The sequence below is a fragment of the Oncorhynchus mykiss genome, unplaced genomic scaffold, assembly GCF_013265735.2.
Source record: "Oncorhynchus mykiss isolate Arlee unplaced genomic scaffold, USDA_OmykA_1.1 un_scaffold_144, whole genome shotgun sequence".
Taxonomy (NCBI): domain Eukaryota; kingdom Metazoa; phylum Chordata; class Actinopteri; order Salmoniformes; family Salmonidae; genus Oncorhynchus; species Oncorhynchus mykiss.
In genome coordinates, this window is record NW_023493665.1 from 141,685 (window position 1) to 156,786 (window position 15,102).

The following is a 15,102-nucleotide window of genomic DNA, read 5'->3' on the forward strand; positions in this document are numbered from 1 at the left end:
GGACATGTCTATTACAGAGTTTAGAGTGGTCTGTTCCACCACGTTGTGTCTGTTGACATGGGACATGTCTATTACAGAGTTTAGAGTGTTCTGTTCCACCACGTTGTGTCTGTTGACATGGGAAATGTCTATTACAGAGTTTAGAGTGTTCTGTTCCACCACGTTGTGTCTGTTGACATGGGAAATGTATATTACAGAGTTTAGAGTGTTCTGTTCCACCACGTTGTGTCTGTTGACATGGGAAATGTCTATTACAGAGTTTAGAGTGTTCTGTTCCACCACGCTGTGTCTGTTGACATGGGAAATGTCTATTACAGAGTTTAGAGTGTTCTGTTCCACCACGTTGTGTCTGTTGACATGGGACATGTCTATTACAGAGTTTAGAGTGGTCTGTTCCACCACGTTCCACCACGTTGTGTCTGTTGACATGGGACATGTCTATTACAGAGTTTAGAGTGTTCTGTTCCACCACTCTGTGCTCTTTCCACTCCACAGAACAGTACTTGTTATGAAGTCTGCTCCAACTAGTTAGCTTCGTGCTGTGGAGTAGGCTTTGGCCACTGAGAGATCATATAAAAGCTGTGTTGACCATGTGTGAGGGAACGTCTCCCAGGGCACGTCTCCCTGGTGTTCAGTTAGTCAGGCTGGAGCTGCACCAAGCTGGTATAGACCAAGAGTCTCTCTCTCTCTCCACCCCCCTCCCTAGGTCCTAGTTCCTAACAGACTGATGGGAATAGTTGGTTCTCAGAGCTGTAAAGGACAGATGGCAGTTGGCCCTGAGAGTAGAGGTTGGCACAATGTCGGAAATGTGTTGCTGGATTAAAGATTACCCTTTTTTTTAATGACTAGATTTTTATTTTACCTTTATTTAACTAGGCAAGTCAGTTAAGAACAAATTCTTATTTTCAATTACAGCCTAGGAACAGTGGGTTAACTGCCTGTTCAGGGGCAGAATGACAGATTTGTATCTTGTCAGCTCAGGGATTTGAACTTGCAACCTTTCAGTTACTAGTCCAACACTCTAACCACTAGGCTACCTGCCTCCTCTACACTCTAACCACTAGGCTACCTGCCTCCTCTACACTCTAACCACTAGGCCACCCTGCCGCCCCGTGATGAAGAGGTGTTTATAAATGTTGGACGGAAGAAGAGAAAACCCACAACTTGTAGTTTAGAAACAGATCTGATTAAAAGGGAAGTATTTCCTTGCCTTACCTCCACAATGTGTTGATTTGACACTTCTTATCAGGAAGGATGCCTCATCGCCTTCAGGGACATTATGCAACCCTGTATGTGGTGAGCCAATCGTGATCGAGATCTAGAGAGACAGAAATATCAAGAGGTTCACATGTCATTGAAACGGTGTGACAGGGTTATTAAAACACGATTCCTCCATCCCTGAACGACCTGAACTGTTTTACGATGTTAATAATGAGAACAGCATGTTCCTCCGACATAACCCTGCCTGACTCTGTCCATTTTAAATTAGGGCTGGGGGTTCTGAGTCCGAGTCCCATCTTTATTTCAGTCATTCTGAGTGTCCTGTCATCTTCCTGTGTTTGGTTTCCTGGCAGCCTGAAATGCCTGATCTACGTCTCGTCCTCTAACCCTCTGAACTAACCTCGGACATCTTCACCTCTGACCTCTGAGACCCTAACATCTGACCTCTGAACTTCCTCTGACATTTACTTTGATCCCAGAGGTAGTAATATTAACGGACCAGACAGTATTAATAGTTAGTGTGATGATCATTCAGTCCAGAAGTGGTGGGCCACACAAGCTCACAGAATGGTTCGGGCGGGTGCTGAATCGCGTCCTCAGTTGCAACATTCACTACCAACAAGAACTGTTCGTCGGGAGTCTCATGAAATGGGTTTACACGGCCGAGCAGCCAATCACACGCCTAAGATCAACATGCACAATGACAGGCATCGGCTGGAGTGGTGTAATGATCTAAGATCAACATGCACAATGACAGGCATCGGCTGGAGTGGTGTAATGATCTAGATCAACATGCACAATGACAGGCATTGGCTGGAGTGGTGTAATGATCTAAGATCAACATGCACAATGACAGGCATCGGCTGGAGTGGTGTAATGATCTAAGATCAACATGCACAATGACAGGCATCGGCTGGAGTGGTGTAATGATCTAGATCAACATGCACAATGACAGGCATCGGCTGGAGTGGTGTAATGATCTAAGATCAACATGCACAATGACAGGCATCGGCTGGAGTGGTGTAATGATCTAAGATCAACATGCACAATGACAGGCATCGGCTGGAGTGGTGTAATGCTCTAGATCAACATGCACAATGACAGGCATCGGCTGGAGTGGTGTAATGATCTAGATCAACATGCACAATGACAGGCATCGGCTGGAGTGGTGTAATGATCTAAGATCAAAATGCACAATGACAGGCATCGGCTGGAGTGGTGTAATGATCTAAGATCAAAATGCACAATGACAGGCATCGGCTGGAGTGGTGTAATGATCTAAGATCAAAATGCACAATGACAGGCATCGGCTGGAGTGGTGTAATGATCTAAGATCAAAATGCACAATGACAGGCATCGGCTGGAGTGGTGTAATGATCTAAGATCAACATGCACAATGACAGGCATCGGCTGGAGTGGTGTAATGATCTAAGATCAAAATGCACAATGGCAGGCATCGGCTGGAGTGGTGTAATGATCTAAGATCAACATGCACAATGACAGGCATCGGCTGGAGTGGTGTAATGATCTGAGATCAACATGCACAATGACAGGCATCGGCTGGAGTGGTGTAATGATCTGAGATCAACATGCACAATGACAGGCATCGGCTGGAGTGGTGTAATGATCTAAGATCAACATGCACAATGACCGGCATCGGCTGGAGTGGTGTAATGATCTAGATCAACATGCACAATGACAGGCATCGGCTGGAGTGGTGTAATGATCTAAGATCAACATGCACAATGACAGGCATCGGCTGGAGTGGTGTAATGATCTAAGATCAACATGCACAATGACAGGCATCGGCTGGAGTGGTGTAATGATCTAAGATCAACATGCACAATGACAGGCATCGGCTGGAGTGGTGTAATGCTCGCCGCCGTTGGACGAGTGGAAACGCGTTCTCTGAAATTATGAATCGCACTTTACCATCTGGCAGTCCAATGGATAAATCTACTTGGTAGAATAATAGTGAAGACATCAACACTATGAAATAACACATGTAGTAACCAAAAAAGTGTTAAACAAATCTAAATATATTTGAGATTCTTCAAAGTAGCCACCCTTTGCCTTGATGGCAACTCTGGGGTGGTATACAGAAGATAGCGCTATTTGGTAAAAGACCAAGGCAAGAACAGCTCAAATAAGCAAAGAGAAACGACAGTCCATCATTACTTTAAGACATGAAGGTCAGTCAATACGGAACATTTCAAGAACTTTGAAAGTTTCTTCAAGTTTGGTCACAAAAACCATCAAGAGCTATGATGAAACTGGCTCTCATGAGGACCGCCACAGGAAATTAAGACCCAGAGTTACCTCTGCTGCAGAGGATAAGTTCATTAGAGTTACCAGCCCAAATAAATGCTTCACAGAGTTCAAGTAACAGACACACCTCAACATCAGCTGTTCAGAGGAGACTGCGTGAATCAGGCCTTCATGGTCGAATTGCTGCAAATAAACCACTACTAAAGGACACCAATAAGAAGAAGAGACTTGCTTGGGCCAAGAAACACGAGTGGAAATATGTCCTTTGGTCCCAACCGCCGTGTCTTTGTGAGACGCAGAGTAGGTGAACGGATAATCTCTGCATGTGTATTTTCCACCGTGAAGCATGGAGGAGGAGGTGTGTTTCCCACCGTGAAGCATGGAGGAGGAGGTGTTATGGTGTGATGGTGATTTGCTGGTGACACTGTGAGTGATTTATTCAGAATTCAAGGCACACTTAACAAGCATGGCTACCACAGCATTCTGCAGCGATATGCCATGTGTGATTATCATTTGTTTTTCAACAGGACAATGACCTAAAACACACCTCCAGGCTGAGTAAGGGCTATTTGACCAAGGAGAGTGATGGAGTGCTGCATCAGATGACCCGGCCTCTACAAACATCCGACCTCAACCCAATTGAGATGGTTTGGGATGAGTTGAACTGCAGAGTGAAGGAAAAGCAGCCAACAAGTGCTCAGCATATGTGGGAACTCCTTCAAGACTGTTGTAAAAGCATTCCAGGTGAAGCTGGTTGAGAGAATGCCAAGAGTGTGTAAAAGGTGTCATCAAGGCAAAGGGTGGCTACTTTGAAGAATCTCAAATATATTTTGATTTGTTTCACACTTGTTTGGTTACTACATGATTCCATATGTGTTATTTCATAGTTTTGATGTCTTCACTATTATTCTACAATGTAGAAAACCATTGTGTCCAAATGTTTGACTGGTACTTTTGGTCATATAATGTAGGACATGTTTTATCCTGTAGAGAGTTGAGTCTGGTGCTCTATTCCAATGTGACTTTTAGCACAGTGACTGTTCGGGTAGATCATGGGCCTCGTCACAGCATGTCCTTCCAGGAACAGACAGACTGGGGACCGACTGGTGCGGCTGGTTCAACGAGACTGACACATACACACACACACACACACACTGCATGTGCCACCGCTGCCAAGTGTCTCTCTGTGTCAGCTGGTCTCTGGTGAGTTGAAGCTGTGATCGTCCTGTCAGTCTCACAGCCTCTCTCTCCCTCTCTCTCTTTCCCTCTCTCTCTCCTTCTGTCTCTCTCTGTCTCTCTCTCTCTCTCTCTGCTCTCTCCCTCTGTCTCTCTCTGTCTCTCTATATCTCTCTCTCTCTCTCTCTTCTCTCTCTCTCTCTCTCTCTCTATGTCTCTCTCTCCCGTCTCTCTCTCCCATCTCTCTCTCTCTCTGTCTCTCTCTCTCTCTCTCTCTCTCTCTCTGTCTCTCTCTCTGTCTCTCTCTGTCTCTCTATCTGTCTCTCTCTGTCTCTCTCTCTCTCTCTCTCTCTCTCTCTGTCTCTCTCTATCTCTCTGCTCTTTCTCTCTCTATCGCTCTTTCTCTCTGTCTCTCTCTGTCTCTCTCTCTGTCTCTCTCTGTCTCTCTCTCTATCTGTCTCTCTCTGTCTCTCTCTCTCTCTCTCTCTCTGTCTCTCTCTGTCTCTCTCTCTATCGCTCTTTCTCTGTGTCTCTCTCTCTCTCTCTCTCTGTCTCTCTCTCTCTCTGCTCTTTCTCTCTCTATCGCTCTTTCTCTCTGTCTCTCTCTCTCTCTCTCTGCTCTTTCTCTCTCTATCGCTCTTTCTCTGTGTCTCTGTCTCTCTCTCTCTCTGCTCTCTCTCTCTGCTCTCTCTCGCTCTCTGTGTCTCTCTCTCTGCTCTCTCTCTCTCTCTCTCTCTCTCTCTCTGTCTCTCTGTCTCTCTCTCTCTGTCGCTCTCTCTCTGTCTCTCTCTCTGCTCTCTCTCTCTCTCTCTCTCTCTCTCTCTCTCTCTCTCTCTGCTCTCTCTATCTCTCTTTCTCTCTCTCAATTGAATTCAATTCAAGGTGCTTTATTGGCATGGGAAACGTGTTAACATTGCCAGTGAGGTGGCAGGGTAGCCTAGTGGTTAGAGTGTTGGACTAGTAACCGGAAGGTTGCGAGTTCAAACCCCCGAGCTGACAAGGTACAAATCTGTCGTTCTGCCCCTGAACAGGCAGTTAACCCACTGTTCCTAGGCCGTCATTGAAAATAAGAATGTGTTCTTAACTGACTTGCCTAGTTAAATAAAGGTTAAAAAAATATATATTTTTAAAAAGGTCTATAATATATAAAAGTGAAATAAACAATACAAATTAACAGTAAACATTACACATACAGAAGTTTCAAAACAATAAAGACATTACAAATGTCTTAATATATACATGTATACAGTGTTGTAACAATGTACAAATGGTTAAAGTACACAAGGGAAAAAAATGAGCATAAATATGGGTTGTAATCTCTCTCTCTCTCTCTCTCTCTCTCTCTCTCACTCTCTCTCTCCCTCTATCACTCGCTCTCAAGCCTGCCTGCCTGCTCACACTCCACTCTGCACACACACAGCCTCCCTCCCAGTCCAGGCTGCGGTATCAGAGCACTTAGAAGTAGATGTCCATTTTACGGTTAATCTGACTCTGAATCTGCTGTTAATCTGACTGTGGATAGTGTTACATCTCTCACCACAGATCCATCAACACCATTCTGTGTAAAACAGCCTCCACTGGAAACAGCTGTTAACAACATGACAAGATCACTAGATTATCCTCAGTGGTGTCCTCCTTCACAGTGATGCTCTCTCTCAGCCACTGGCTCCTCTTTATAGTGTCCTCCCTCACAGTGATGCTCTCTCTCAGCCACTGGCTCCTCTTTATAGTGTCCTCCCTCACAGTGATGCTCTCTCTCAGCCACTGGCTCCTCTTTATAGTGTCCTCCCTCACAGTGCTGCTCTCTCTCAGCCACTGGCTCCTCTTTATAGTGTCCTCCTTCACAGTGATGCTCTCTCTCAGCCACTGGCTCCTCTTTATAGTGTCCTCCCTCACAGTGCTGCTCTCTCTCAGCCACTGGCTCCTCTTTATAGTGTCCTCCCTCACAGTGATGCTCTCTCTCAGCCACTGGCTCCTCTTTATAGTGTCCTCCCTCACAGTGATGCTCTCTCTCAGCCACTGGCTACCCTTTATAGATCAGAGCCCTATAGAACCCTATTCCCTATATAGTGCACTACTTTAGATCAGAGCCCTGTAGAACCCTATTCCCTATATAGTGCACTACTTTAGACCAGAGCCCTGTAGAACCCTATTCCCTATATAGTGCACTACTTTAGACCAGAGCCCTATAGAACCCTATTCCCTATATAGTGCACTACTTTAGACCAGAGCCCTGTAGAACCCTATTCCCTATATTGTGCACTACTTTAGACCAGAGCCCTATAGAACCCTATTCCCTATATAGTGCACTACTTTAGACCAGAGCCCTGTAGAACCCTATTCCCTATATTGTGCACTACTTTAGACCAGAGCCCTATAGAACCCTAATCCCTATATATAGTGCACTACTTTAGACCAGGGCCCATACTGTCCATGGCTGTGAACTGTAGCTTGACACTGATGGAGCTGCTGTGGCGACGGCTATTAACACTGTGTATCCCTCTGGTTGAGCCTATCTGCAGATGAATGTACTGCAAGGAAAGACCTAGTTAAGCTGCAGCTGGACCAGAACAGAGTGGCACATCTTGCTCTTAAATTGTAATCAGGGCTGATATAATTACTATGCTGCCAGTCTCTCTTGGCTAAGAGTTGAGGAGAGACTGACTGCATCACTTCTTCTTTTCATAAGAAACATTAATGTGTTGTAAATCCCAAAATGTTTGCATAGTCAACTTACACACAGCTCTGACACACACACTTATCCCACCAGACATGCCATCAGGGGTCTTTTCACAGTCCCCAAATCCAGAACAAATTCAAGAAAGCGTACAGTATTATATAGAGCCCTTATTGCATGGAACTTCCTTCCATCTCATATTGCTCAAATAAACAGTAAACCTGGTTTTATAAAACAGATAAATCAGCACCTGGTGGCACAACGCCTCTCCCCTATTGGACCTATAGAGTCTGTGTGTATGTATTGATATGAGGGCAGATAAATCAACACCTGGTGGCACAACGCCTCTCTCCTATTGGACCTAGAGAGTCTGTGGGTATGTATTGATATGAGGGCAGATAAATCAGCACCTCACGGCACAACGCCTCTCCCCTATTGGACCTATAGAGTCTGTGTGTATGTATTGATATGAGGGCAGATAAATCAACACCTCACAGGACAACGCCTCTCTCCTATTGGACCTAGAGAGTCTGTGGGTATGTATTGATATGAGGGCAGATAAAGCAGCACCTCACGGCACAACGCCTCTCCCCTATTGGACCTATAGAGTCTGTGTGTATGTATTGATATGAGGGCAGATAAATCAACACCTCACAGGACAACGCCTCTCCCCTATTGGACCTATAGAGTCTGTGTGTATGTATTGATATGAGGGCAGATAAAGCAGCACCTCACGGCACAACGCCTCTCCCCTATTGGACCTATAGAGTCTGTGTGTATGTATTGATATGGAGGCTGTGTGTACCTTTTTAAATATGTATGTAGGTCTGTCCTTGAGCTGTTCTTGTCTATTGATGTTCTGTATTATGTCATAATGTATTATGTTTCATGTTCTGTGTTCTGTGTTCTGTGTCCTGTGTTCTGTGTCCTGTGTCCTGTGTCCTGTGTTCTGTGTTCTGTGTTCCGTGTTCCGTGTTCCGTGTTCCGTGTGGACCCCAGGAAGAGTAGCTTCTGCTTTTGCAACAGCTAATGGGGATCCTAATAAAATACCAAATACCAAATGTGGTTGTCCCACCTAGCTATCTTAAGATGAATGCACTAACTGTACGTTTTACTGGATGAGAGTGTAACGTTTGTCGTATGAAGGAGAGGACCAAAGCGCAGCGTGGTAAGTGTTCATCTTGTTTTAATAAGAAATACTGAACACTGAACAAAACAATAAAACGACAAAACGAACCGTCCTGAACAGTGAAACAAAACACAGAACAGAAAAGAATCACAACTCAAAGGTGAAGCCAGGCTACCTAAGTATGGTTCTCAATCAGGGACAACCAGGCTACCTAAGTATGGTTCTCAATCAGGGACAACCAGGCTACCTAAGTATGGTTCTCAATCAGGGACAACGATTGACAGCTGCCTCTGATTGAGAACCATACCAGGCCAAACACAGACATACCAAATCATAGAAAAAAAGAACATAGACTGCCCACCCAACTCAGGCCCTGACCATACTAAAACAAAGACATAACAAAAGATCTCAGGTCAGAACGTGACAAAGAGTGTCTGATAAATTACTAAAATGTCAAAAATGTACACATTTAGAGGTTCAATACTGCTGTATTAGCTGGCTGTGTTGTTCTGTGTTTGTGGTATTGTACTCAGTATTCACCATGAAAAACCTGATTGTTTATTTGATAATGCACCCTGGGCCCAGTCACCATGAAAAACCTAATTGTTTATTTAATAATGCACCCTGGGCCCAGTCACCATGAAAAACCTGATTGTTTATTTGATAATGTACTCTGGGCCCAGTCACCATGAAAAACCTGATTGTTTATTTGATAATGCACCCTGGGCCCAGTCACCATGAAAAACCTGATTGTTTATTTGATAATGTACTCAGGGCCCAGTCACCATGAAAAACCTGATTGTCTCTTTAATAATGTACTCAGGGCCCAGTCACCATGAAAAACCTTATTGTCTCTTTAATAATGTACTCTGGGCCCAGTCACCATGAAAAACCTTATTGTCTCTTTAATAATGTACTCAGGGCCCAGTCACCATGAAAAACCTGATTGTTTATTTGATAATGTACTCTGAGCCCAGTCACCATGAAAAACCTGATTGTTTATTTGATAATGTACCCTGGGCCCAGTCACCATGAAAAACCTGATTGTTTATTTGATAATGTACCCTGGGCCCAGTCACCATGAAAAACCTGATTGTTTATTTGATAATGTACTCTGAGCCCAGTCACCATGAAAAACCTGATTGTTTATTTGATAATGTACCCTGGGCCCAGTCACCATGAAAAACCTGATTGTTTATTTGATAATGCACCCTGGGCCCAGTCACCATGAAAAACCTGATTGTTTATTTGATAATGTACTCTGAGCCCAGTCACCATGAAAAACCTGATTGTTTATTTGATAATGTACCCTGGGCCCAGTCACCATGAAAAACCTGATTGTTTATTTGATAATGCACCCTGGGCCCAGTCACCATGAAAAACCTGATTGTTTATTTGATAATGTACTCTGAGCCCAGTCACCATGAAAAACCTGATTGTTTATTTGATAATGTACCCTGGGCCCAGTCACCATGAAAAACCTGATTGTTTATTTGATAATGCACCCTGGGCCCAGTCACCATGAAAAACCTGATTGTTTATTTGATAATGTACCCTGGGCCCAGTCACCATGAAAAACCTGATTGTTTATTTGATAATGTACCCTGGGCCCAGTCACCATGAAAAACCTGATTGTTTGTTTGATAATGTACTCTGAGCCCAGTCACCATGAAAAACCTGATTGTTTATTTGATAATGTACCCTGGGCCCAGTCACCATGAAAAACCTGATTGTTTATTTGATAATGTACTCTGAGCCCAGTCACCATGAAAAACCTGATTGTTTATTTGATAATGCACCCTGGGCCCAGTCACCATGAAAAACCTGATTGTCTCTTTAATAATGTACTCAGGGCCCAGTCACCATGAAAAACCTGATTGTTTATTTAATAATGTACCCTGGGCCCACTCACCATGAAATGGCTGATTTTATTGGGTATTATAGTGGCAGCTAGTGATTGTGTATATTCTAGTAACTCAACCAACCGAGGTGCATATCTTAATGTGGAGATGTCTCATGTTGAGGTGTGAAGGGATGTATTTCTTGGACTTCATTAGTAGACGATGCTGTTGAGGCTGTGTTGTCAGCTGGAAATATTTCCCTCTAATGTATAATTCAGGATGTATTTATAATGAACTATCTAAGGAGGGAAGACTGACCCAGTCTGACAGATCCTGGTTTGTGAAGAGGACTCCCCCTCAGGCTGGGATTATGTACTCAGAGCTCTGGACTGGATCTCATGAGACACCTTCTGGCCCTGGTCTAAAGTAGTGCACTATCTAGGGAATAGGGTTCTATAGAGCCCTGGTCTAAAGTAGTGCACTATATATAGGGAATAGGGTTCTATAGGGCCCTGGTCTAAAGTAGTGCACTATCTAGGGAATAGGGTTCTATAGGGCTCTGGTCTAAAGTAGTGCACTATATATAGGGAATAGGGTTCTATTGGGCCCTGGTCTAAAGTAGTGCACTATATGTAGGGAATAGGGTTCTATAGGGCTCTGGTCTAAAGTAGTTCACAATATATGGAATAGGGTTCTATAGGGCTCTGGTCTATAGTAGTGTACTAGGTAGGGCTCTGGTCTAAAGTAGTGCACTATACAGGGATTTTGGGATGTAACTCTGGTTCTGAAATCATTTCCAATGCCACAACGACATAAAACATAAATCCTTTAAAATATCTCTGTCGTTGATTTCCCATGTAATGTTAGATTAAATATTGTAATCCACTACTGTCTTTACACACTGTGTAAACATAAGACATGTTTTATAAGTGAATGAATTGATCTCAATGTTGATCTGGTGAAGGTTTTCTCCTGGAGTAAGGAACGATATACTGGTAGTTCAGACAGGCTGTAACGACACATCCCAATTAGGGGCCAAATACACGGTAATAGAATATACCAGGGAGTGAAACTAGCTGGTGATGACAGGTCATCTCTTTCCTTGAAAGGAGGGAAACAGAGGAGTTGTTTTCTGCCACTAAATGAATTTGTTTTTTCTCAAATCACCGATCTGTATCCTGTTGGCTGATGAAGACAGATTGGTGGAACGTGGATGGGGTTATGACACCTAGATCTGAGCCGAGACATCTACCTACACACACACCACACACACACAGGCACACGCACACGCACACACTCGCACACACGCACAGACACACACACACGGACACACGGACACACACACACACACACACACAGATCTGAGCTGAGACATCTAGTGATGAAACCAGCAGCATTCTGTCTTCAAAGCCTTCATGAGCCACTCTGATGTCACTGAAACCCGTGTACGTGTCAGAGCGGAGGTGTTTGATCCCTTCTCTGAAAACAGCTCCGCTCCAGCTGCTGCTACTGCTGCACCACCAAGCTAACACTCTGAACACACACACACACACACACACACACACACACACACACACACACGCACACACGCACGCACGCACACACACACACACACACACACACACACACCACACACACACACACACACACACACACGCACACACGCACGCACGCACACACACACTCACACACACACACACACACACACCACACACCACACACACACACACACTCTCACACACACATACACACACACACACACACACACAAACGCACGTACGCACGCACTCACACACACACACACACACCACACACCACACACACACACACACTCACACACACACACACACACACACCACACACCACACACACACACACACTCTCACACACACATACACACACACACACACACAAACGCACGTACGCACGCACACACACACCACACACCACACACACACACACACTCTCACACACACATACACACACACACACAAACGCACGTACGCACGCACACACACACACACACACACACAGACACACACACACACCACACACACCACACACACACACACACACACATGTAGCTTGACTCAACCAGGGGCGGTGGGTGGAGAGGAGGGAGACAAGGTACCTGATTTTAAAAATCAAAGAGAAACAGAGAGACCAACAGAACTGATACAAGACTGCAGCTAAATGATGTGTCAGAGCTGATGTTGCTATGGTTTCTCTCTCTAACTACTCTACAGAAGTCTGTTCCTCTCTCTAACTACTCTACAGAAGTCTGTTCCTCTCTCTAACTACTCTACAGAAGTCTGTTTCTCTCTCTAACTACTCTACAGAAGTCTGTTTCTCTCTCTAACTACTCTACAGAAGTCTGTTTCTCTCTCTAACTACTCTACAGAAGTCTGTTTCTCTCTCTAACTACTCTACAGAAGTCTGTTTCTCTCTCTAACTACTCTACAGAAGTCTGTTTCTCTCTCTAACTACTCTACAGAAGTCTGTTTCTCTCTCTATCTACTCTACAGAAGTCTGTTTCTCTCTCTAACTACTCTACAGAAGTCTGTTTCATTTTTAATGAATTTATTAGCAAATTATGGTGGAAAATAAGTATTTGGTCACCTACAAACAAGCAAGATTTCTGTCTCTCACAGACCTGTAACTTCTTCTTTAAGAGGCTCCTCTGTCCTCCACTCGTTACCTGTATTAATGGCACCTGTTTGAACTTGTTATCAGTATAAAAGACACCTGTCCACAACCTCAAACAGTCACACTCCAAACTCCACTATGGCCAAGACCAAAGAGCTGTCAAAGGACACCAGAAACAAAATTGTAGACCTGCACCAGGCTGGGAAGACTGAATCTGCAATAGGTAAGCAGCTTGGTTTGAAGAAATCAACTGTGGGAGCAATCATTAGGAAATGGAAGACATACAAGACCACTGATAATCTCCCTCGATCTGGGGCTCCACGCAAGATCTCACCCCGTGGGGTCAAAGTGATCACAAGAAAAAATCCCAGAACCACATGGGGGGACCTAGTGAATGACCTGCAGAGAGCTGGGACCAAAGTAACAAAGCCTACCATCAGTTACACACTACGCCGCCAGGAACTCAAATCCTGCAGTGCCAGACGTGTCCCCCTGCTTAAGCCAGTACATGTCCAGGCCCGTCTGAAGTTTGCTAGAGAGCATTTGGATGATCCAGAAGAAGATTGGGAGAATGTCATATGGTCAGATGAAACCAAAATATAACTTTTTGGTAAAAACTCAACTCGTCGTGTTTGGAGGACAAAGAATTGCATCCAAAGAACACCATACCTACTGTGAAGCATGGGGGTGGAAACATTATGCTTTGGGGCTGTTTTTCTGCAAAGGGACCAGGACGACTGATCCGTGTAAAGGAAAGAATGAATGGGGACATGTATCGTGAGATTTTGAGTGAAAACCTCCTTCCATCAGCAAGGGCATTGAAGGTGAAACGTGGCTGGGTCTTTCAGCATGACAATGATCCCAAACACACCGCCCGGGCAACGAAGGAGTGGCTTCGTAAGAAGCATTTCAAGGTCCTGGAGTGGCCTAGCCAGTCTCCAGATCTCAACCCCATAGAAAATCTTTGGAGGGAGTTGAAAGTCTGTGTTGCCCAGCAACAGCCCCAAAACATCACTGCTCTAGAGGAGATCTGCACGAAGGAATGGGCCAAAATACCAGCAACAGTGTGTGAAAACCTTGTGAAGACTTACAGAAAACATTTGGCCTCTGTCATTGCCAACAAAGGGTATATAACAAAGTAATGAGATAAACTTTTGTTATTAACCAAATACTTATTTTCCACCATATTTAGCTAATAAGTTCATAAGAAATCCTACAATGTGATTTTCTGGATTTTTTTTCTCATTTTGTCTGTCATAGTTGAAGTGTACCTATGATGACAATTACAGGCCTCTCTCATCTTTTTAAGTGGGAGAACTTGCACAATTGGTGGCTGACTAAATACTTTTTTGCCCCACTGTATAGAGTTGCCTGAGTGTTGTATCTCTATCTAACTGTACTCCACAGAAGTCTGTTTGTCTCTTAAGATATATATTGAGTTGTCTGTGTCTCGTATCTCTGTCTGCAGCAGGATCAGTGGAGCGGGAGAGTCTGGCTACTGTAATGTGTTATTGTTGTTAGGGAACTAGTTTCTCTGAGGAGTCAACTCTGTCAGCTTGGATATCCCTCCTCCTCAGTTCTGGCTGAGGCCGTTTGAATCACTCCCTTGGTCCTCCCAATGACCGCCTCCCAAAATGTGCTCTATTGCCTTTATGGTGCATTTCCTTTGACCAGAGATCTATAGGCCCTATAGTGCACTAAGTAGGGAATCGGGTTCCATTTGGGACATATCACAACCCATGACCGTTGCCTGAGGTTTCTGACTCCTCTGTACGCTTCCTGTAAATGACCCATCACCTACAGATCCTTCTCTTCCCGTCACCATGACTACCTCTCCCCTCTGACCTCAGCCTTCAGCCCATCTCCCAGAACCTGGTCTTCCCATCACCATGACTACCTCTCCCCTCTGACCTCAGCCTTCAGCCCATCTCCCAGAACCTGGTCTTCCCATCACCATGATGACCTCTCCCCTCTGACCTCAGCATTCAGTCCTTCAGCCCATCTCCCAGGCCTGTGTGAGAGGTGATCCTCTAGCCTGGTACTATCCTTAACCCAGATACTGTGTGAGAGGTGATCCTCTAGCCTGATACTATCCTTAACCCAGATACTGTGTGAGAGGTGATCCTCTAGCCTGATACTATCCT

At 44.6% G+C, this 15,102-nt stretch overlaps 1 protein-coding gene across 2 annotated transcripts in view; it reads left to right on the plus strand.

The window, feature by feature from the left end:
- LOC118947131 (glypican-6-like) overlaps positions 1–15,102 on the plus strand; it is a 198,173-nt gene that overhangs the window by 34,616 nt on the left and 148,455 nt on the right. The window lies entirely within an intron of this gene.